The sequence below is a fragment of the Vicugna pacos genome, chromosome 20 (assembly GCF_048564905.1).
Source record: "Vicugna pacos chromosome 20, VicPac4, whole genome shotgun sequence".
NCBI classification, from domain to species: Eukaryota; Metazoa; Chordata; class Mammalia; order Artiodactyla; family Camelidae; genus Vicugna; species Vicugna pacos.
In genome coordinates this window covers 22,908,660-22,930,621 of record NC_133006.1, presented here as the reverse complement: position 1 = coordinate 22,930,621, position 21,962 = coordinate 22,908,660, and positions in this window count along the sequence as shown.

Here is a 21,962-nt window from a genome sequence, read left to right as displayed (position 1 = left end):
ATAAATCAATTCGTGAAGTTGGGAGCTCATTTATCCATATAAACTTAATAGACAAACGTTTTTAGGAGAGAAAGGAAAGGAAAGTGAGGGTTCTTGGAGATGAGGTGAGTTGTGTTTACCTCTGTGACCTTGGGCATCTTACTCTGTTTTCGTGAACCCCTCCTTTCTCTCGTCTCTGGAGGAGACAGTCACTCCTAACATTTCTGCAGCTGCACTGTCGCCAGACACGGAAGCAAGGCTCGGGGGCACAAGCCCAACGTCAGCCGCGACAAACGAGTAACGTGGTCCCGGTTTTCTGAGTCTGGTCTAGAGCCCCTTCCTCGCCCAGCCTGCTTCACAGCAACCCTGTGAGGATCTGGTAAACTCTGGCAGCACTTCGCAAAGTTTAGAGTGGGGTGTGAGTGCAAAATACAGGAGGGAGGCATTAGGACAAGTGGCAGGGTTTCCCTGCCGGGTGCCTGCGCATCCGCATGTACACCACGTGTCTCTGTGCCCCAGTTCCTCATCTTAGCCACCTTCCCCAGCCTCCCCTCACCATCCTCCACCAGCCACTCTCCAATCCACTCACGCGTCTCCCTCTTTCCTTGGGGACGAAACCAGGGGCTGCTGGGTCGTCTTCTCACTGGGTCTCAGGTGTACCCTTCATCCACAGGGCAGGTGTCCAAAGACAGGTCAGAGCCTGACGTGCTGACTGGAGGGAGAATTGAGCACAGCCAGAGCAGGTGGAGGGGCCCCTGTTTCCCCGGGGCTTTGGGTGAAGGAGGGTTTAAGCCACCTCCCCTAAACTGAAGGAAGAGCCAAATCCCTGAAGATGAGCTTCCAATCAGACCTGCACGTTCGCCTCCTACAGCTGTAATCCTCTGAAAAGTGAAACTCAGATGGCGAGTGACCTTTGACTGGGCTGAGTTATGAGCTCCTTAGACTTGCAGACAAAACGGTGATACTGACCCTCCCCCTCTTCCTGGGGAAGCCAGGCCACGGCTGTGCCATCTCTCAGGTCCTCGCAGCGCACTGCACGCTGGGGTCTGTCTGGACCGTCCCCTCTGCCTCCCTACACATCAAGGACTCCTGTCTAATCCCAAATTTCCCCCAGAACACAGCGCTCCTGGGGCTTGGAGTCGGAAGCAATCTTGAATATCAAATACCCCTTCCCCTCTTTTCATGGTAAGAAAACAGAGTCCCAGAGAAAGGAATTACCTTCTCCAGGCTCAGAGCGCCAGGCCAGGGGTCCATCTGAGCCAGTTTATTGCTCTTACAACTTTGGTCCTTTATCTCCCTTTGCTGGCAGATAAAGAGCTTAATTATTTTCAGACATTAAACGGAAGAAATCGAATAAGCTTCTTAACACGATGTTTGGGCACAAAAATTATGATAGAGACACTGTTGTGTTTGTGTTGGTTTAGGTTAGATTTTCCTTTAAATCTTCAGTTTTTCTTGAATCAGAGTCCAAGTACCCGGGGGGTCCGCAGACACAGGCATACCTCCCTTTGTCATGCTTCCCAGATCATTGTGTTTTGGGGGGGTTGTGTTTGTTTTGTTTGGGTTGGTTTTTTTGTCTGGTTTTTTTTTTTTTGGTTTTTTACAAATTGAAGTTTTGAGGCAACCCTGAATCAATCAGGTTTATCAGCACCATTTTTCCAACAGCGTTTGCTCTCTTCGTGTCTCTGTGTCACATTTTCATAATTCTCTCAACATTTCTGACTTTTTAACTATTATTCTGTTTGTTATGCTGATCTGTGATCAGTGATCTTTGATGTCATCCTACAACTCACTGAAGGCTGAGGCGATGATGAGCATTTTTTAGCAGTAAAGTATTTTTTAATTAAGATATGTACATTTTTTAGACACAATGCTATTGCACACTTAGTAGACCACAGTGTGGTGTAAACATAACCTTTGTATGCACTGGGAAGCCAAAAAATGTATGTGACTCACTTTATTGTGATACTCGCTTTATCATAGTGGTCTGGAACCGAACCTGCAGTATCTCCAAGGTATGCCTCTATATACTCAGAAATTCAAGAGTTCGCTAGGACAATTTAAATTTAATTCTAGACGTTCACTTCAATGTAAAATACAAGCACATACAACATTATGATGTGAGAGCATTTTAGTTGATTTTTTTTTTCCTGACGTTTCTTCTCCCCTGGTACGACAGCCGATAAGTATTTGGGCCACCTGACTTGAAATCATTATTCTTTCTTTCTTTCTTTCTTTTTTTTTGGAGGTAATTAGGTTTATTTATTTATTTATTCTTAGAGGAGGTACTGGGAATTGAAAAAAATAATTCAGCATTGATGAAAGCTTCTTTGCCCTGTTTCTCTCAATTAGAGTGGAGAGGGCAGTGCCCCACTTCACCTTTGGGTCCCAGGGTGGCGATGGTGACACAGCTGTCTCTCTCCCACAATAGCTTCAAAGAGAAGAATTAAAGGGAAAGCTACCCAAGGCAAGAAGACACAACCCTGAAGGCTCAATGCTTAGAATGAAAGTTTGCTGCCTCGAACGTTGGCACGGGATGATGCAGCAAGGGGAGAGGGATGGCGTGCATGTAACATCATCACCACTGACATGCGGAGGTCGGGGCCGACCAGGGGCAGTGTGATCGTGACATACAGGGGGAGTCAATGCTGTAACATGAGGTGAGCCTTCCCCACCCACCCTGTACTATCTCCTACCTCGGAACTTAGAAATAACCCTGGGCGGAGGGCCGTTTTTCAACCATTAATAGTTGTGAAAGCCACAGAGTTTAACTGGAAATTACTAGATTAATGCCTTTGCTATAAGACAGTATAGGGTTTGACATAAAAATTAGGATCAGGAATAGGAAAATACAGAAATTTATTTTTTCACACCCAATATTGTGGTTTGAAACTATTCTACCTGTTACACATAATCTGTATCATCTTGATGGTATATTGTGTTGGAATTTTCCCAGGACCTTAGGACTTGTCTTTGCATTTTGTTTAGATCAGTCATGCTACCACCAACCGACCACTTAAAGAAGCTCTGTTTAAATGTTTGTGCATCTCTTCTCAAAAAGCCCTTAAAAGGGACACCAGTTTTTTTTTAATATTTTTTATTGATTTATAATCATTTTACAATGTTGTGTCAAATTCCAGTGTTCAGCACAATTTTTCAGTCATTCATGGACATATACACACTCATTGTCACATTTTTTTCTCTGTGACTTATCTTAACATTTTGTGTATATTTCCCTGTGCTATACAGTGTAATCTTGTTTATCTATTCTACAATTTTGAAATCCCAGTCTATCCCTTCCCACCCTCTACCCCCCCGTAACCACAAGTCTGTATTCTCTGGACATGAGTCTATTTCTTTTTTTTTTTTTTTACATTTTTTATTGATTCATAATCATTTTACAGTGTTGTGTCAAATTCCAGTGTTCAGCACAATTTTTCAGTCATTCATGGACATATACACACTCATTGTCACATTTTTTTCTCTGTGATTTATCATAACATTTTGTGTGTATTTCCCTGTGCTATACAGTGTAATCTTGTTTATCTGTTCTACAATTTTGAAATCCCAGTCTATCCCTTCCCACCCTCTACCCGCCCCCCCCGGTAACCACAAGTCTGTATTCTCTGTCCATGAGTCTATTTCTGTCCTGTATTTATGCTTTGTTTTTGTTTGTTTTTGTTTTTTAGATTCCACATATGAGCGATCTCATATGGTATTTTTCTTTCTCTTTCTGGCTTACTTCACTTAGAATGACATTCTCTAGGATCATCCATGTTGCTGCAAATGGCATTATGTTGTCGGTTTTTATGGCTGAGTAGTATTCCATTGTATAAATATACCACCGCTTCTTTATCCAGTCACCTGTTGATGGACATTTAGGTTGTTTCCATGTTTTGGCTATTGTAAATAGTGCTGCTATGAACATTGGGGTGCAGGTGTCATCCTGAAGTAGATTTCCTTCTGGGTACAAGCCCAGGAGTGGGATTCCTGGGTCATATGGTAAGTCTATTCCTAGTCTTTTGAGGAATCTCCACACTGTTTTCCATAGTGGCTGCACCAAACTGCATTCCCACCAGCAGTGTAGGAGGGTTCCCCTTTCTCCACAGACTCTCCAGCATTTGTCATTTGTGGATTTTTGAATGATGGCCATTCTGACTGGTGTGAGGTGATACCTCATTGTAGTTTTGATTTGCATTTCTCTGATAATTAGTGATATTGAACATTTTTTCATGTGCTTTTTGATCATTTGTATGTCTTCCTTGGAGAGTTGCTTGTTTAGGTCTTCTGCCCATTTTTGGATTGGGTTGTTTATTTTTTCCTTATTGAGTCGTATGAGCTGCTTATATATTTTGGAGATCAAGCCTTTGTCGGTTTCACTTGCAAAAATTTTCTCCCATTCCGTAGGTTTTCTTCTTGTTTTATTTCTGGTTTCCTTTGCTGTGCAGAAGCTTGTAAGTTTCATTAGGTCCCATTTGTTTATTCTTGCTTTTATTTCTTCTAGGAGAAAATTTTTGAAATGTATGTCAGATAATGTTTTGCCTATGTTTTCCTCTAGGAGGTTTATTGTATCTTGTCTTATGTTTAAGTCTTTAATCCATTTTGAGTTGATTTTTGTATATGGTGTAAGGGTGTGTTCTAGCTTCATTGTTTTACATGCTGCTGTCCAGTTTTCCCAACACCATTTGCTGAAGAGACTGTCTTTATTCCATTGTATATTCTTGCCTCATTTGTCGAAGATGAGTTGACCAAAAGTTTGTGGGTTCATTTCTGGGCTCTCTATTCTGTTCCATTGGTCTATATGTCTGTTTTGGTACCAATACCATGCTGTCTTGATGACTGTAGCTCTATAGTATTGTCTGAAGTCTGGGAGAGTTATTCCTCCAGCCTCTTTCTTTCTCTTCAGTAATGCTTTGGCAATTCTAGGTCTTTGATGGTTCCATATAAATTTTATTATGATTTGTTCTAGTTCTGTGTAATATGTCCTGGGTAATTGGATAGGGATTGCATTAAATCTGTAGATTGCCTTGGGCAGTGTGACCATTTTAACAATATTGATTCTTCCAATCCAAGAGCATGGAATATCTTTCCATTTTTTAAAGTCTTCTTTAATTTCCTTCATCAATGGTTTATAGTTTTCTGTGTATAATTCTTTCGCCTCCTTGGTTAGATTTATTCCCAGATATTTTATTACTTTGGGTGCTATTTTAAAGGGGATTGTTTCTTTACTTTCTTTTTCTGTTGATTTATCGTTAGTGTAAAGAAAAGCAACTGATTTTTGAACATTAATTTTGTAACCTGCTACCTTGCTGAATTCTTCGATCAGCTTTAGTAGCTTTTTTGTGGACCTTTTAGGGTTTTCTATATATAGTAACATGTCGTCAGCATATAATGACACTTTTACCTCTTCTTTTCCAATTTGGATCCCTTTTATTTCTTTCTCTTGTCTAATTGCTGTGGCTAGGACTTCCAGGACTATATTGAATAGGAGTGGTGATAGTGGGCATCCTTGTCTTGTCCCAGATTTTAGTGGGAAGCTTTTGAGTTTTTCACCATTGAGAACTATGCTGGCTATAGGTTTGTCATATATAGCTTTTATTATGTTGAGATATGTTCCCTCTTTACCCACTTTGGCGAGAGTTTTTATCATAAATGGGTGTTGAATTTTATCAAGTGCTTTTTCTGCATCGATTGAGATGATCATGTGGTTTTTGTCCTTTCTCTTGTTGATGGGATGTATTACATTGATTGATTTGCGTATGTTGAACCAGCCTTGTGTCCCTCGGGTGAACCCCACTTGGTCATGATGTATAATCTTTTTTATGTGTTGTTGGATTCTATTTGCTAAAATTTTGGTGAGGATTTTGGCGTCTATGTTCATCAGTGATATTGGCCTATAATTCTCTTTTTTTGTAGTGTCTTTGCCTGGTTTTGGTATCAGGGTGATGGTGGCTTCATAGAATGAGTTTGGAAGTATTCCCTCCTTTTCAATCGTCTGGAAGAGTTTGAGAAGGACTGGTATGAGTTCTTCTTTGTATGTTTGGTAGAATTCCCCGGTGAAGCCATCCGGTCCTGGACTTTTATTTGTAGGGAGGTTTTTAATTGCTATTTCTATTTCCTTTCTAGTGATCGGATTGTTCAAGTGTTCAGTTTCTTCTTGATTCAGTTTTGGTGGACAGTATGTTTCCAGAAACTTGTCCATCTCCTCTAGGTTATTCAGTTTGGTTCCATATAGTTTTTCATAATATTCTCGTATGATATTCTGTATTTCTATTTTGTTTGTTGTAATTTCTCCATTTTCCTTTCTTATTTTGCTAATTTGTGCTCTCTCTTTTTTCTTCTTTGTGAGTTTGGCCAGAGGTTTGTCGATTTTATTTACTTTTTCAAAAAACCAGCTTTTGGTTTCGTTGATTTTTTCTATGGTCTTGTTAATCTCTATTGTATTTAATTCCTCTCTGATCTTTATTATTTCCTTCCTTCTGCTGCTTTTTGGGGCTTTTTGTTCTTCTTTTTCTAGTTGATTCAGGTGGTGGGTTAACTTGTTTATTTGAGATTGTTCTTCTTTTTTGAGGAAGGCCTGTATCGCTATCAACTTCCCTCTTAGCACTGCCTTTGCTGTGTCCCATAGGTTTTGAGTGGTTGTGCTTTCATTACCATTTGTCTCAAGGTATTTTTTAATTTCAGCTTTGATTTCCTCATTGATCCATTGTTTTTTCAATAACATATTGTTTAATCTCCATGCTTTCCTTCTTTTCTCCTTTGTTTCTCTGTTGTTGATTTCCAGTTTCATGGCATTGTGGTCAGTAAAGATGCTTGAGATAATTTCTATCTTCTTAAATTTGTTGAGGTTTCTTTTGTGTCCAAGTACATGATCGATCCTGGAAAATGTTCCATGTGCACTTGAAAAGAATGTATATTCTATTTTTGGGGGGTGTAAAGCTCTGAAAATATCCACCAAATCTAGTTTTTCTATTGTAGTATTTAATTTCTCTGTTGCCTTGTTTATTTTCTGTCTGGAAGATCTGTCTAGTGATGTTAATGCAGTGTTAAAATCTCCAACTATGATTGTATTCCCATCAATATCCCCCTTTATCTCTGTTAGTAATTCTTGTATGTACTTAGGTGCTCCTATATTGGGTGCATATATATTAACGAGTGTAATATCTTCATCTTGTATCACTCCTTTAATCATTATAAAATGTCCTTCTTTATCTTTCTTTATGGCCTTTGTTTTAAAGTCTATTTTGTCTGAAATCAGTACTGCAACACCTGCTTTTTTGGCTTTTCCATTTGCATGGAATATCCTTTTCCATCCTTTCACTCTCAATCTATATGTGTCCTTCTCCCTAAAGTGGGTCTCTTGTATGCAGCATATTGAAGGTTCTTGCTTTATTATCCACTCTGCCACTCTATGTCTTTTGACTGGAGCATTTAGTCCATTAACATTTACAGTAATTAATGATAGATGTGTGTTTATTGCCATTTTGAACTTATCTTTGCAGTTGAATTGGTACATCCTCTTTGTTCCTTTCTTCTTCCTTTTGTGGTTTGGTAATTTTCCTTTGTATTATCATGGATTTTATTTAATTTTTGTGACTCCCTTGTAAATTTTTGACTTGTGGTTACCCTTTTTTGTAAATCTATTAACCTATACCCGTTTTTAATAAACTGATAATAACATGATCTCAAACCCATCCTACTGTTAAAAAAATTTAAAAAAGAAAGAAAAAAATTCTATATTTCCCTGCCTCCCTCTCCCACTCTCAGTGATTTGTATGTCTTCTTTTATAATTTCATGTTTTCTTTATTTGTAATTCATGAGTTATCACCTTTCCAGTTGTACGTTTCTCATTTCTGTAGCATCCTGCTGCTTTTCTATTTAGAATAGCCCTTTCAATATTTCTTTTAGCATGGGTTTAGTGTTGCTAAACTCCTGCAGCTTTTTTTTTGTCTGTGAAACTCTTTATTTCTCCTTCTATCCTAAAGGATAGCCTTGCTGGATAAAGTATCCTAGGCTGCATCTTTTTTTCATTCAGGGCTTTGAATATATCTTGCCACTCCCTTCTGGCCTGTAGTGTTTGTGTAGAGAAATCAGCTGAGAGCCTTATGGGGGTTCCTTTGTTCACTCTTTGCTTTTCTCTTGGTGCCTTTAGAATCATTTCTTTATCCTTGACTCTGGCCATCTTGATTATGATATGTCTTGGTGTGGGTCTATTTGGGTTCTTCCTGTTTGGGACCCTCTGAGCTTCCTGTACTTGGATATCTGATTCCTTCTTTAAGTTTGGGAAGTTTTCAGTCATGATTTCTTCAAAAACCTTTTCAATTCCCTTTGATCCTTCTTCCCCCTCTGGGACCCCTATTATGCGAAGATTGGGACGCTTTATATTATCCCATAGGTCCCTTATGCTATTATCATTATTTTTTATTTGCTTATCTTGTAGTTCTTCTGAATGGGTGCTTTCTATTGCCCTGTCTTCTAGATCACTAATTCGTTCCTCTGCATTAACTAGTTGGCTTTGCACCGCTGTTAGATCATTCCTCATCTCTGTCAATGAGTTTTCCCATTTTGCTTGGCTCTTCTTTATAGCTTCAATTTCATTTTTGACATATTTTATTTCTCTAAGCATTATCTCTTTTAATTCCTTCAGCAATTTGATCACTCCTTTTTTGAAATCTTGATCTAGTAGGCTATCGATGTCTATTTCATTGAGCTTTCTTTCAGGGGATTCCTCTTGTTCTTTTAATTGGGAAAGGTTTCTCTGCTTCTTCATCTTGCTCATACCTCTCTGGCACTGTGGTTTATGGAGTATCAGTTGTCTATTTTGGAGCTTAAGGATTTTATCTATCTAATGCCTATTTAGGAATAGAACTTAGGAAAAAAAAAGAAAAAAGAAAAAAAGAGAAAAAAATAAGAGAGAGAGAGAAAGATTTTTAAAAGAAGGGAGAAAGAGGGTTTGAAAACAATGTATAATGAATAATAGAAGAGCGGGTTGAAGCAGAGTATTAATCGGGTGGAGACGTCCTTTTAAAACCTTTAAAAAAAAAGGGGGGGTGGGGAGATGAATATATGTGTTTGAAGCCTGTGTCTAATCAATAACAGGACATCAAAACCCAAGAGAAATAGAAATGAATTAAGAAGTAAAAATTAAGAGAGTAATTGAAAATAGAACAGGTAAAAACAGATTAAAAAAACAAACAAACAAACAAAAAAACACAAAAAAATACCAAAAACAAAAAGGGGGGGGGGTTGTCAGTGTTCTCCTGGAGTGTGTGTGCTTTTAATGTGATGTCCTTCTGTCTTCGTCCTGTTTTGGAAGCTCAGCTTGTTTTCACAGGCCCTCCGGTGGCGCCCTCTTCTGTGCCGCTCCCAGCACCTGTCGGCAAGCCGATTGCGCCTCCTCCTAACACGGGGTCAGATGCAGCTCTCCTCTGCTGCGGGCGGGCGGGTCACTGCCCCTCCGGATGCCGCAGTCAGATGTTGCAGACTGGCCAGGCTGGAGGGCGGGTCGTGCTCCTTCCCAGCACCTCGGTCAGGGGTTGTGTTCCTGCCCGACAGGCGGGGGGCCGCTCTCCCCCTGCCTGCGCCGCCGGTAGCTCCGCTGCTCTGTGCGGCTGCGCGCTCTGCGCCGGCGCTCCGCCCTGGTGGCGCTCCGCGGGTGGGCTCGGGGAAGACCTAGGGGCAGCCTCGTCCCTGCTCCGAGCCAAGACCCAGCTGCTTGTTTGTCTTTGTGGAGCAAGTTCTCTGGGGGACCAGAATGGAAGGATCCTATCTGCCCAGGGCTGTAGGCCCGTCTCAGTCTGGCCCTTGAGGCTGCTAAGCCCTTTGGTGCGGACACAGGTTTCACCTCTGCCCCCGCCTGGGTGCTCAGCGCCGGAGAATATGGCGGCTCTGCCTGGGCGCCCCCCCCCCTTCCCCTGAAAAGTTTCCTTGGGTTTTCAGAGATGGGGGTATGCACCCTTCCCCCAAGAGCACATCAACCTTGCTGTTTTATGGAGGGCCCAGGTTGTTCTGTCCTGTACACCCACAGCCCCGGCGCCCAGCCCCTTGCAGTCCCCCGGAGCTGCCTCCGTGCAGCCGCCCCCATCCTCCGCCCGGCTTGTGCAGCCTGGCCCTGCCTGCTGCTGCCGGCCCGCGTCTCAGGCTGGGTGTCGGGGGGACGCTCTGTGCCCGTTTAACTTAGTTCTGTCAGACAAGGGCTGCTCTGTACAGATCCGAGCCTTGGAGGCTCCCCCTCCGTCCCGCTGGCCTCTCAATTGGAGAGGGGAGACCCAGCGAGCAAGCGCCAGTCCTCCTTTGCCGCTTCCTCCCCGCGGGACCCGTCCCGCGCTGCTTTGCCTTTTGTTCTTTCTTTTTTCCTTTTCTCCTACCAGATTTTTGGCGTCTTTATCTTTTGAAGAGGGCGATGATCTGTTGGAGTTCCTCAGGTGCTCTGGTTGGCTGAGTGGGTCTGTAGATGTGGGTCTTGGTGTATTTGTGGGAGAGGGTGACTTACAAGCGTCCTTCTACTCCGCCATCTTGCCCGGAAGTCCCTGTTTTCCTATTTCTTTTCACTGCTTTTAGGGCTGGAATAATTTAGAGTAGTGTTTTCCAGGGTATACTACAGCCTACAGGATTTTATCATCCTTACATTAGAAAAGAGTTTGCAAACTTTATTTGATCAAGAAGATTATCACAGAACTAATGTTCTATGAAGCCACATTTGGCGAATTAATAGCTTAGGGTTCTTTAAACTAAAAGGTCTTATGCCCATCCACCATTCACTATAACTCTCTTTGATTTTCACACTAGCAGAATCAACACTACTATTGATTTTGCCTTTTTAATCATAAGCCTGTAACTGGTTCTCAGCATGCAGTACGTGTATCAGGATGCTCTCTCTGGTCACTGTAAATAAGGAAAGAGTGAGTTTAATTTGGTAGTAGACATTGCCTTGTATTTGGGGAGTTAGAAGGCTGAGGCTCCAATTCCAGTTCTGGCATCTAGTAAAATATGTGATTTTGGACAAGTAAGTCAGATAATTTAATTTAAATAATCAAAGCCTTAATTTACTCATCTATAAAATAGGAACAAAACATTTATAAGATATATCCTTAACTTTAACATGAAACAACAGGTATAAAATATGTGAAATTGTGAACACTAAAATGCAAGACATAATTATCACAGAATTAAGTACTTTACATAAACTTATCAGAGTTGTACAATGTAAAACACTTTTGTAATTTGTTGGTTTTCAACTGTGACATGAAGTTTATATAAATGTAGAAATTCCTTGGAATTTCTGTAACAGTTCTTCTCTTTTGGGTTATTTTTAAAGAAAATAAGTGATCAGATTGTATTTAACAAAACAGAACAAAAAAGAGAGTGGTATGCTAGGTCTTCTACTATAAAGTAATAAAATATCACACACTGAGTACCTTAAACAATAGACATTTATTGTATTGTAGTTCTAGAGGCAAGAAGTGTGATGTCAAGGTGTGGCAGGGCTATGCCCGCTGAAGGTGCTGGGGAAGAATCTGTTCCAAGCCTCTCTCATAGTGTCTAGTGGTTTGCCAGCAATCTTGGACATTCTTGGCTGTGGCAACAAAGCTCTGAACTGAAATGTCATTCTCCCTGTGTGCATGTCTATGTCCACATTTCCCTTTTTTATAAGGACAACAGTCTTATTGTTTTAGGGACCCACTCTGCTCCATCTTACCTAATGATATCTGCAATGATTTTATTTCCAAACAAAGTCACCTTCTGAAGGTTAGGACTTTCAACATATGAATTTAGGAGAAGTAGTGAGGGAGATACAATTTAACCTATAATATAGAGTATATTGAGAAGGAAATGGGAATCAGAGAAATAGAAACAGGGTTTTTAGATAATTATTTTGAGAAGTTTGATTGTGAAAGACCAAAGGGTATAAAGGAGGATCTAGAGTCGGTGAAAAATTGTATTGTTTTGATTTTCATATGGGCAAGATTTTGAAAAACGTAAGATTCATGGGAAAAAGCTAGGAGAAAGTTGAGAGAAAAAAATGATGGATCCCAGTACCAGAGAGGACAGTACAGGATGGATGGAGAGAAAGATGTGTTGGTGTTCCCTGTGCAGAAAGGAGGATACTCTAGTATAAAACTCAGGGAGGAGTATTGGAGAGGTAGAGCTTTAGATAGATTTGTTATATTTGTTATTACAAAGATGAGACAATTCTCTTCTGATTGATTCCAATTATTATTATTAATATTATTTTTCAAAGTGGGAACACAGTTATATATTTAGAGTAAGGTGGGAGTAGATTTGGAAGTTTAATAAAAATAGAATTGCTAATGAAATTGACAGTACAATAACAAGGAAATGCAGATTGCTGGAGAAGCATGGGAAGATTACTTGATAGTGCTGATATCCAAGCTGTGATACGTGATTACAGGGTATAGAGCAACAATCTGCTCATATATGTGGATCTGTATAGCATGAAAAGGGATAATTAGATTCATCCATATTTGGGGTTTTGCCAAGCAGATGTAAAATAAGGACAATGAGGCCAGGGAGTTTTACACAGTAGTAAGATAATACTTAAAATTATTAACTGTGGTACCTATAAAGGAAAGGGTAGGAAAAAGTCAGAAGGAATCGGTGATTCAGGAGAAATTGAAAGGCCCTCATGAGCCTGACACATTGGAGTAGCTAAGCAAGGAAGTACAGGGCTTTACACCTCTAGTTTCGTCTGAATACTCAACTGTGATTGTCATCTGCTACCATCCTTAAAGGGAGGGTGCATGAGTTAGTACTGGATTCAATCACAACTGAGAAAAAAACAACATATAAATGTCTTAAAGATATAATAGTTTATTTCTTATTGAAAAGAATTGAGTAGTTCCATAAAGTTGTCACAAACCCAAGCTCATTCCATTTTCTTTTCCATCTGTGTCATATTACATGATCAGAGGTGTTCTTTAGAGTTCCATCCATCATGCTACATTCCAACCATCAGAACAATTAGAGAAAATAAGAAAAGCACACAAGTTTTCTTTAAAGACACATCCCAGAAATCATACTGAATAGTTCAGTTTATAAAGCACTGACTATGATTTAGTCACATTCTGCAGGTAAGGCTACGAAATCTAATCTTTGTACTAGGCTGTCACAAGGCATAGTAATAAGAGAATAACATAAATTAAGAAGAAGGGAGAATTGATATGAGGGGCAGCCATGAGTCTGTGTCTTAGAGCTTCATCCTGAGAATAAATCCATAAGGAGTAAGAAAAAATCAATCTGTGACTAGCGGGGAGAATTGTGATCATATTTGGAAATGAAAGTCATTATTCGTGGAAGAGTAGGCATATGGATTACATCAGCATGTTCTACTCCACCTGGACAATGGTCAAGGGGCCTGAGTCAGAGGACCAAAGTCTGAAAAATGGTCTTAGGACATGACGGAATACGTTCTGGGAAAAGGTGAAAATGTGGGATCCATCTGTCATGTTATAGAAAGATACATCTCCACCCTCATAATCCAAGAATATCCCCACACCAAGGGGTTTTTCTTTTAGAGTAAGAAGAGCTTCTGGGGATGTGAGGGCCCAGTACTCCCCCCCATAGAGCCTGATGGCCCAGAAACCATTGTTTGGTGACATTATGACCTTCCTAGCCCTTTCAACATTATTCCTACAAATCCCCAGGTCCCAGGAATGTGTGTTCTCAACCTTTACTTCCCAGAAGTATCTCCCTTTGCTGATATGCAGGTTACCAAGCACACAAGGAAAAGAATGGAATCTCTCTGTGGAGTTGGGTAGATCTTGCTGCCTTTCTTGCCAGGTTACTCTTCTCCCCTCTTCAGACAGGAGGAGGGCAGGATGGGCAGTGTCTGCATCCAGAGTTATATTTACTGCAAAGAAATGTGACCATCACATTTCTAGGAAGGGTCTCAGTAGCCCTGGACCAGAGTGTCCCCATTCTGTGAGGGTGTCTCTGGCACTGGGTGGATTCAGTTCATCTCCACCCGTCTTCCCCTGGCACTACCCTACATGGAGCAGGGTCCCTCTTGCACCACCATAGACTCACCAGTCTGGCATTCTTTCCTCCAATCTGCAAGGAACAAATGAACATGAGAAGTCACTATCTGACAGCTAAAGCAGCCTATCTGTCCAGAATACTATGCTAATAAGTTCCTTAGGAATAATTCAAGAATAACAGCAACTGAAGAAAATACTCTTTTATATACTTGAACCTCTATTTACAAGAGGTGAAATTATGTCTGACTTGAAGACTTGCCCCATCTCTATGCTCTCCTCACCAACATTAATATTTATAATCTATTTAGGATGTTTGAGAGGAAATAGGGGACATGGTGAGTCTGACCAAATAACTTATTTTTCACTTTAGTTTCCTCAGATTTTAGCAGACAATAAGCATTTTACCTAAACTCAAAATGCAATGTTAGATGTAATTAAAGATAATAAAACTATTAAGATTTAATGTTTCAAATACATTCTGTTAAAATAGTGAGTAAACTACTGAATTCATGAAATGAATACTTGGAGTTTCTTTGATTATCAGCATATTGATTTGTATACAGTAGATGTTCATTTAAAATATCTCTCATAATATGACATTCTTCATCAGAGTTCATATTACTCACCAGGATACAATTTTGATTCCCTCCAAGCTGCAAAAGAACAAAATTGGAAACCATTTACCTTTTTTTTCCTTCCATATTTTCTCTTGTATTTTCCATTTCACTGTTTGTCACATTTCTTGTGAATTCTTTGGACTTCCTCTTTCTATCCTATATTTTCATATTCCATTTTTTCAAGCATATAGAAATGATCAGGTGGAGGACAGATAGAAATGTAGGACAACAGAAAGGTGGGGGTTGGGAGGAGGAGCGGAAAGGAAGGACCATAAAATGAAGGAAGGAAGGAGGAAGGAGGAAGAACATGTTGAATCACCAGTGGTTTGCACTTCAGAGAGAATTTATTGAAAGTACTGGAATTTATAAAGTTAATGCTTCCAATGCTGATTTGCCTATTATAAATATGTTTCTTATATTTCTGCATCCTGAACCACTGCTATAGGGGCAGACTGCGAGGAGAGACAGAATGAAGAATTCTGAGAGATAGATTTTACTCACCAGACTTGAATTGAGCCTTCCTCCTATCTAAGAGAAAAGACACAATTATGTGTGTGAAAAAAAAAAAATATATATATATACAGGTTTCTTAACATCATAAAGAAAATGCAAGTAATGCCATACATTTGCCAATATTTATGTCTAAAAGTTGGTAAGTAATGTCCGTTTCAAAAGCAATAAAGTTGCTAAAGTTAATTCCATTTGACAACTTCACTACAATTTGAAGATTATAATCGATATGTAGAAACATGAGAATTTAATAATTCTTGTAATGGGATACCAAAGATAATGTAGGATTATATTAGAAATTAGCGATAGACTTTAGAGATATATTATCAATGAAATCTATTAGAGAGAGTGAAAAATACATGTATCAAGACTTAATGGAAGAAGAAATTATTGAATTAATAATTAAGTGGATTAAAATAAAGATGAAAGAACAGTAATAATTATTGTTTTTTTAACATTTTTTGATTTATAATCATTTTACAATGTTGTGTCAAATTCCAGGGTTCAGCACAATTTTTCAGTCATTCATGGACATATACACATTCATTGTCATTTTTTTCTCTGTGATTTATCATAACATTTTGTGTATATTTCCCTGTGCTATACAGTGTAATCTTGTTTATCTATTCTACAATTTTGAAAAAAGAAAAAACATAGTCATACAAAAATATTTATATAACTGTGTCACTTGAGAATATGGTCAAGTGAAGTGGACTGACTAGTTTCAAGATTACACTTGACATCAGTGTATACAAAGTGAAAGGTCAGCAAAAGAGAAACTTATCTCACTCAGCAGCTTTGGAGTCTGACTGCTTCCCTTGAATACTGGATCAATGTCATATCTAAAGCAATAGGGACTCCATCTCAGAGCACATGTTGGGGAACCCAAGTTAAAGGAAGCTTTCTATTGAATGGAAACAACCACATTCTTCTTAACCTAATCCTCTGCATATCACCAACCTTCTAATGAAATTATGGTAAACACCAGGAAGATAGAATCCTAAGAATACAGCAAAGGAAGAAAAGAGAAAGAATAAAAACTAGAAGAGAGGATGAGAAGGAAACTTAGTATGGGAGGAATTCAGGAAGTCAAAACGAAAATGGATAGGTTAATTTAAATCTATAAGAAAGTGAAGGAAAGACAGGAGTAAGTAAGAGGTGAATGTTTAGAAAAGATAAGAAAAAACATTTCTAGGAAATACACCAGTTTTAAAAAGTCATAAAATTTACCAATTTCTTCCTGGAGTTCTGAAAAACAAATGGAAAACTCATGTAAATATCAAGGAAAATCAATAGAAAATTAAAATGAAAATAAAGTTTCCACTTCAGAATAAATAGATGGGTAAATGTAATTAGATAAAACAAATAAACAAAACAAAAACTGTGATGCCAAGAAATTACATTTTCATCTTAGAGAGAAAGGAAGTGATTTTTTTCTAATTGACTGAATAAAAGAAAAATGAAGTTTAGACTTGCAGACAAAAAATATTGCCTTTCATTCCAATAAACTAAAAACATTACCCACTGTCAAGCTATCAGCCACTGCAGCTGCCCGACAGTGCACCCTGAGGGAAATCTGGGTTGAGAAATTCAAGATACTGGCCCTAGTATTTATGATGCATATCAAAAGAACAATTTCAAAAAACCCAGACTCTTGCATTTTCCCATGCATAGAAAAGCACTAAAATCATTCATTGGAGATACCTGTTTTTGAGATTAGCAGTAATCTTTTGATGTTCATCTACATGGTTGGTTTATGTGTGTGTGTGTGTGTGTGTGTCTGTGTGTCTGTGTGTGTATTTAATTCAGCAAAAACTCCTATATATCCTGGCTTCTCACTTTCCTTTTTGGAACTGTTCCTCACAGCTATCCAAGAGGCTGTCTTCTAGAATACAGTCTTAGTAAGGTCCCAGAATAAAGCATACTCAAACTTTTAAGTTGTGCATTTTTTTTCAGTCAAAAATTTTGGTAACAAGTGTAGGCGCCCAGAGCAGACTTTTCTCCTTAGCCTGAACTCTAAGAGGATCCAGAGCCTTGGTACAGCAGAGGCCCCCTTGTGCCCATCCGCTTCCTTGGAGAGTCCAGATGAATTTGAGTGAGTCTCTCCTGGGTCTTGGATCTCCCATTATTAGTTGATGATCCTACGTTTTATTTAGTAGTGTTAAACTCCTTGCCAGAAGACTAGGTTTTCTTGAAACTTAGTTTCAAGGAGAGGTATCTGGGTTATCCTCAGCTGAAAGACACTGAGTGGGTTATCTTCAGTTAAGAGACATTGGAAAGATTTTATTATTACACTCAGAACTTACAAGTATTTGCTTAATTGAAATTTAAAAAATTACCTAAAGATGGCCAAATGGTTGTTTTAACATACCAAAATTAATTTTTACTGCATGTGCAGCTAAAGAAAAAAGCTAGTTTGATAAAACATCGTTTCAGAATTCTGATCTTGTAGGAACAAAAGCCTTTCTAGGGGTAACATACATTTCTTTCCCTGTGCCTTTGAGATGCAAATGTTTCTATATAATCTTCTTGCTCTTGGGTGTGTGTGGTTTTTGTTTGTTTGGGTTTTTGTTTTTGTTTTTTGCTGTGTTTTGAGAGCTTGTTCTCTGCTATCTGGAAGGTATACATATAGTGTACACTTGGCAGCCAGTCTAACAGACTGGGATTCTGAGCAGTCATCTTTTCTGGCTGTGCCAACCCTTACAGAAATTCATCATAATGGGTCCAAGCCAATAAGGGACCTCTGTCATCTCAATCTCTGTGCTGGTACAATGAAGACCCTCTACTTTCTTAGTAAACATTCTAGATGTTGTGATGGCTAAATCCTTTGCACTCTCTTGTGGGGATGCATCTTGCATCTTATTGGTTTGAGTTGCTATTAAAATAAACTCATCAGTGGCCAGACAATGCGTCTTTTAAATTGGAGAAACTTCTAAACTGCCATTGTTTTCGTAGCTGCGTTGTATAAAGCATCCAAAGCAGTGAATTAGAGAATACTGATCCCACTGTTTCTAGAGAAAATGCAGGGTTGGGTTCTTATTCACAGCTTCCTCAAGAAATGATTACATAAACTTTTTTCTTTTTTTTGGTAATTTCTAATTTAACTCATGCCAAAATCAAGGTCATCGTATATCAGTCAGCTTTTGAGAATAAAATGCAAACACATGACACAAGATAAAGTTACTTAAAAAGAGATGAGGAAGAGAAAAAAGCACCCATTTGTCCAAAAAGTGTACAGTAGTAGTTACATGAAGCCTGCTACATGCAGGAAGGGATATTCCTAAATTCCACTTCCTCTGAAAGCAAAGATATAACTAAAAGTGTTATTAGAAAAAGAGGATACCATATATTTAATTAAAATATTTGTGTTTTGTGAAAAAAAATCTTTGAAAATTATGCAGGGCAATATCTTCTCTCTTTCACATTAAAAGAAATCAGAATAGGGAGGTGTATCATCATTGAAGATCATTTTACAAACACTTAAAAAGAATTGAAGTGTGCCAAACTGATAATTGTGCCAGTAAAATAAAAAATATGAAGTAAAATTCCTATCACTGTATATTTAAAAACTTTTATTAAAAATCATGTAAAATACTTGCATACCTGGGAATGCTTGGGTTATATGTTCAAAAGCAGTGGAAGAATGTCCCTCACGTTTACATTTGACAAATGAATGATATCAAAAGTTACACAGGTTTTGAAAAGACAACGGAGAGAGAAATATGGGAGAAGTCCGTAAGCAATACTTCAGGTTACATTCAGTAGAAGTGTGAGCCAATGAATGACAAATAAATAAAAAGACTGCAATGTTAAAATCATTTGAAAAGCAGCCATTTTAAAAGGCTTTTGGATATAAAGGAACATCAGAGAAAATTTACTAGCTTTGTTCTGAAGTTCTTCTGAATAATAAAATAGAAAATCCATGCAAATTTCATTGAAAAAAACATAATGTGAATTCGAATTTATTGAAAAATACATAATAAGATTAAACTTGTGATCTTATGATGTATATAAACATACACACACATGCACACACACAAACAGTGGCAGAAAGCACCTTTTATGCAAAGAATTTATTTAAAAATGAAAAGGAGAAGAATGAGTAAACTTTATGAATTGAAAAAAATAATTATTTCTCTGGTTTGTCACCTTATAAAAATTATCTTGATCCCATTCAAATTACTTAAATATCTATTACTTGGGTTCTTAGCCTTAATAAGTTATTTGACAAGTGCTAAATATATAGTCAATGCTCATTATTGTGGTAGCTCTTGTTGTACAAGTAGACACAGTCACTGAATTAAAGAATACTGAACCACTGCTACAAGATAACATAAAAGGTTAGGTTCCTGGGTGCCCCTCTACTCCAAAGTTTTCTCTAACCAATGAATATGTAACCTTGTTTTATGTTGGTTTCTATTTCAGTTCATTCCTACATGAAGCTCATCTTAATCAAATCACATGAAAGAAAGGAAATGACACTCTACACATAAGGCAGAGGGTTCAAAATCAAATAACTTGGACATATGTTGGACAAAACTTTCACATTAGTTCTTGAATATGCCACTTCTTCAGAAGTATATGATTAATAAAATTTACCTGACAGGTAGGGTCTGTTTATGTCACCTGAAACAACATGACAAATTAAAGAAATCATAATGGGGGAAATTGAACTTTGAATACATGACAGGGGTCCCAAGTTAATGAAAGTGTTCCAGAAAATAAATATGGAATGTAAGCCATGTGTCCATCAGTCTCATCCCCTTTTTCTCACAAAATTCATATTGAAACTATCAAGACTCTGGATGACAGAATAAGACAATGTTTATAGGAAGGAACATATGAATGAAAAGGGAAGCACTAGGAAAGAATCAGGTGCAAGGTATCAAAAACAGAGAGAATTTAATATAGGATAAGTTCATAAACAAAAACACTAAGGGGGGAGGGGTGTACATCCAGAAGCAGCATGAGCCAACAGATGGCATATAGATAAAAAAAAAAAAAAGTTAAACGAACCAAGAAAGTGTTTGTTTAAAGATTATTGGAACAAAAAGGTTGTCAGAGAAATTTACCCATCTTCTCCAGATCATCAGAAAAATAAACAGGAAACACCCAGGTAAATATAATGGGATAAAAACACAGGGGAGATTTAAATTTAGTGAAAAATTCACATACAATGTTAAATATACCAGGGTTTAGACAGATGCACACACATACAAACACGTGTGCGGTACACACAAATACCAATGCACCTGAAAGCTTCATTTTGCCCTGAGAGTATTGGCCCAAAATTAAAAGACGAAAATAAATGATCCTACTGATTGGACGAAATTTTTCAGGATTATTAGTTGTCGTGTTTACCATTTTGAAATGTTCTTAAATTATTTTGACATTACTTGGACCCCTTTTAGGTGATTGGTTACCTTTAATAAGTTTCTTGGATACTGCTAAATATAAATCATCAATTCTCCTCCTTGTTTTAGCTTTGTTGTTTAAACTATCCAAAAACAGTGAATTCGAGAATCCTGAACCACTGCTTCTAGAGAAAAGGCAGGGTTTGGTTCTTAAGAACCTCTCTTCACATTTTGTTACACAATGACTACATAACTTTGCTTTTGGTGAATTTCTATTTCTGCTCATGGCAAAATGAAGCTCACCTTATTTCAGTCACCTTCTCAGAATAAAATGCAAATACACACCCATACAAAACAGAGTTAGTTAAAAAGAGATGAGGAAACAAAGGGAAAAACACTCTTTTGTTCAAAACAATGTCTATTGCAGTGGCTACATGAAGCCTGCTACATACGTTACAGAGATAAATTTGATTCCCTCTGAAAACATACTGAAAAATGTCATTAGAAAAATAACATATTAAACTTTTGGAAAATATGTTTGTGTTTTATGAAAAAACATTTAATAGTTTCTTATATCATTTGCATTAAAATTTAGAATTGAGAAATGTATTATTATTGGAGTTTTCATAAGACATCAAATCCTTCTACAGATATTTGAAGGAATTGCAGTTTGCCAAATTGACAGTTGTGTCAATAAAGTAAAAAAGAATGAATTAAAATTACTTTAATTGGATATAAAAAATTCTAGGAAAAATTATGTGAAGTATTTGAATACTTGGGGACACTTGGAGAATAGGCTTAAGAGCAGTGTAAGAATGACTCTCCAGCTTACACTTGAGCAACAAATTATATAGGAATTTATACAGGCTTTCAAAGACCAGAGAAGGGAGGACTATGGGAGAAGTTCACAGGCAAAAAATTGCCTTAGAACAGTAGAGATCTGGGAGAGTGCAAGCCAGTGATGGCATATTGATAAAAAGCTGGGAGATGTTTAAGACATCAGGAAAGTAGTCATTTTATAGTGTTTTGGGAGTAAAGAGATATCAAAGTTCATTTACCAACTCTTTTCTGAAGTTCATCTTGAAAAGTCAAGTAAATTTCATTGGAAAGAAACATGAAGAAAATTCAGATTTATTGAAAAACTTGTAGGTAAAATAAATTATCAAGAGGCAGATCAAATATACTCCAATAAAAAATAACCCCCCAAAGATGCAGATAAATACAGAAGACAGACACACTTACACAAACACACACAGATGTACAAAAACACTCAGCATCTGAAAGCTTCCTTTTGAGAAATAAATAGTATTCAATAAACGAATAGAGAGGGAAAATTAATACATTTTCTGTATTGAGAAAACTTTAGAAAGATTATTTCTGGTAATTACCTGATAAATCTTTTCATGATTTCTTTTGAAATTACTTAGTCTTCTACTACTCAGTTTTTTATCTTTAATAAGTTATCTGACTGCTGCTAAATATATACACTCAATGCTCCTATACT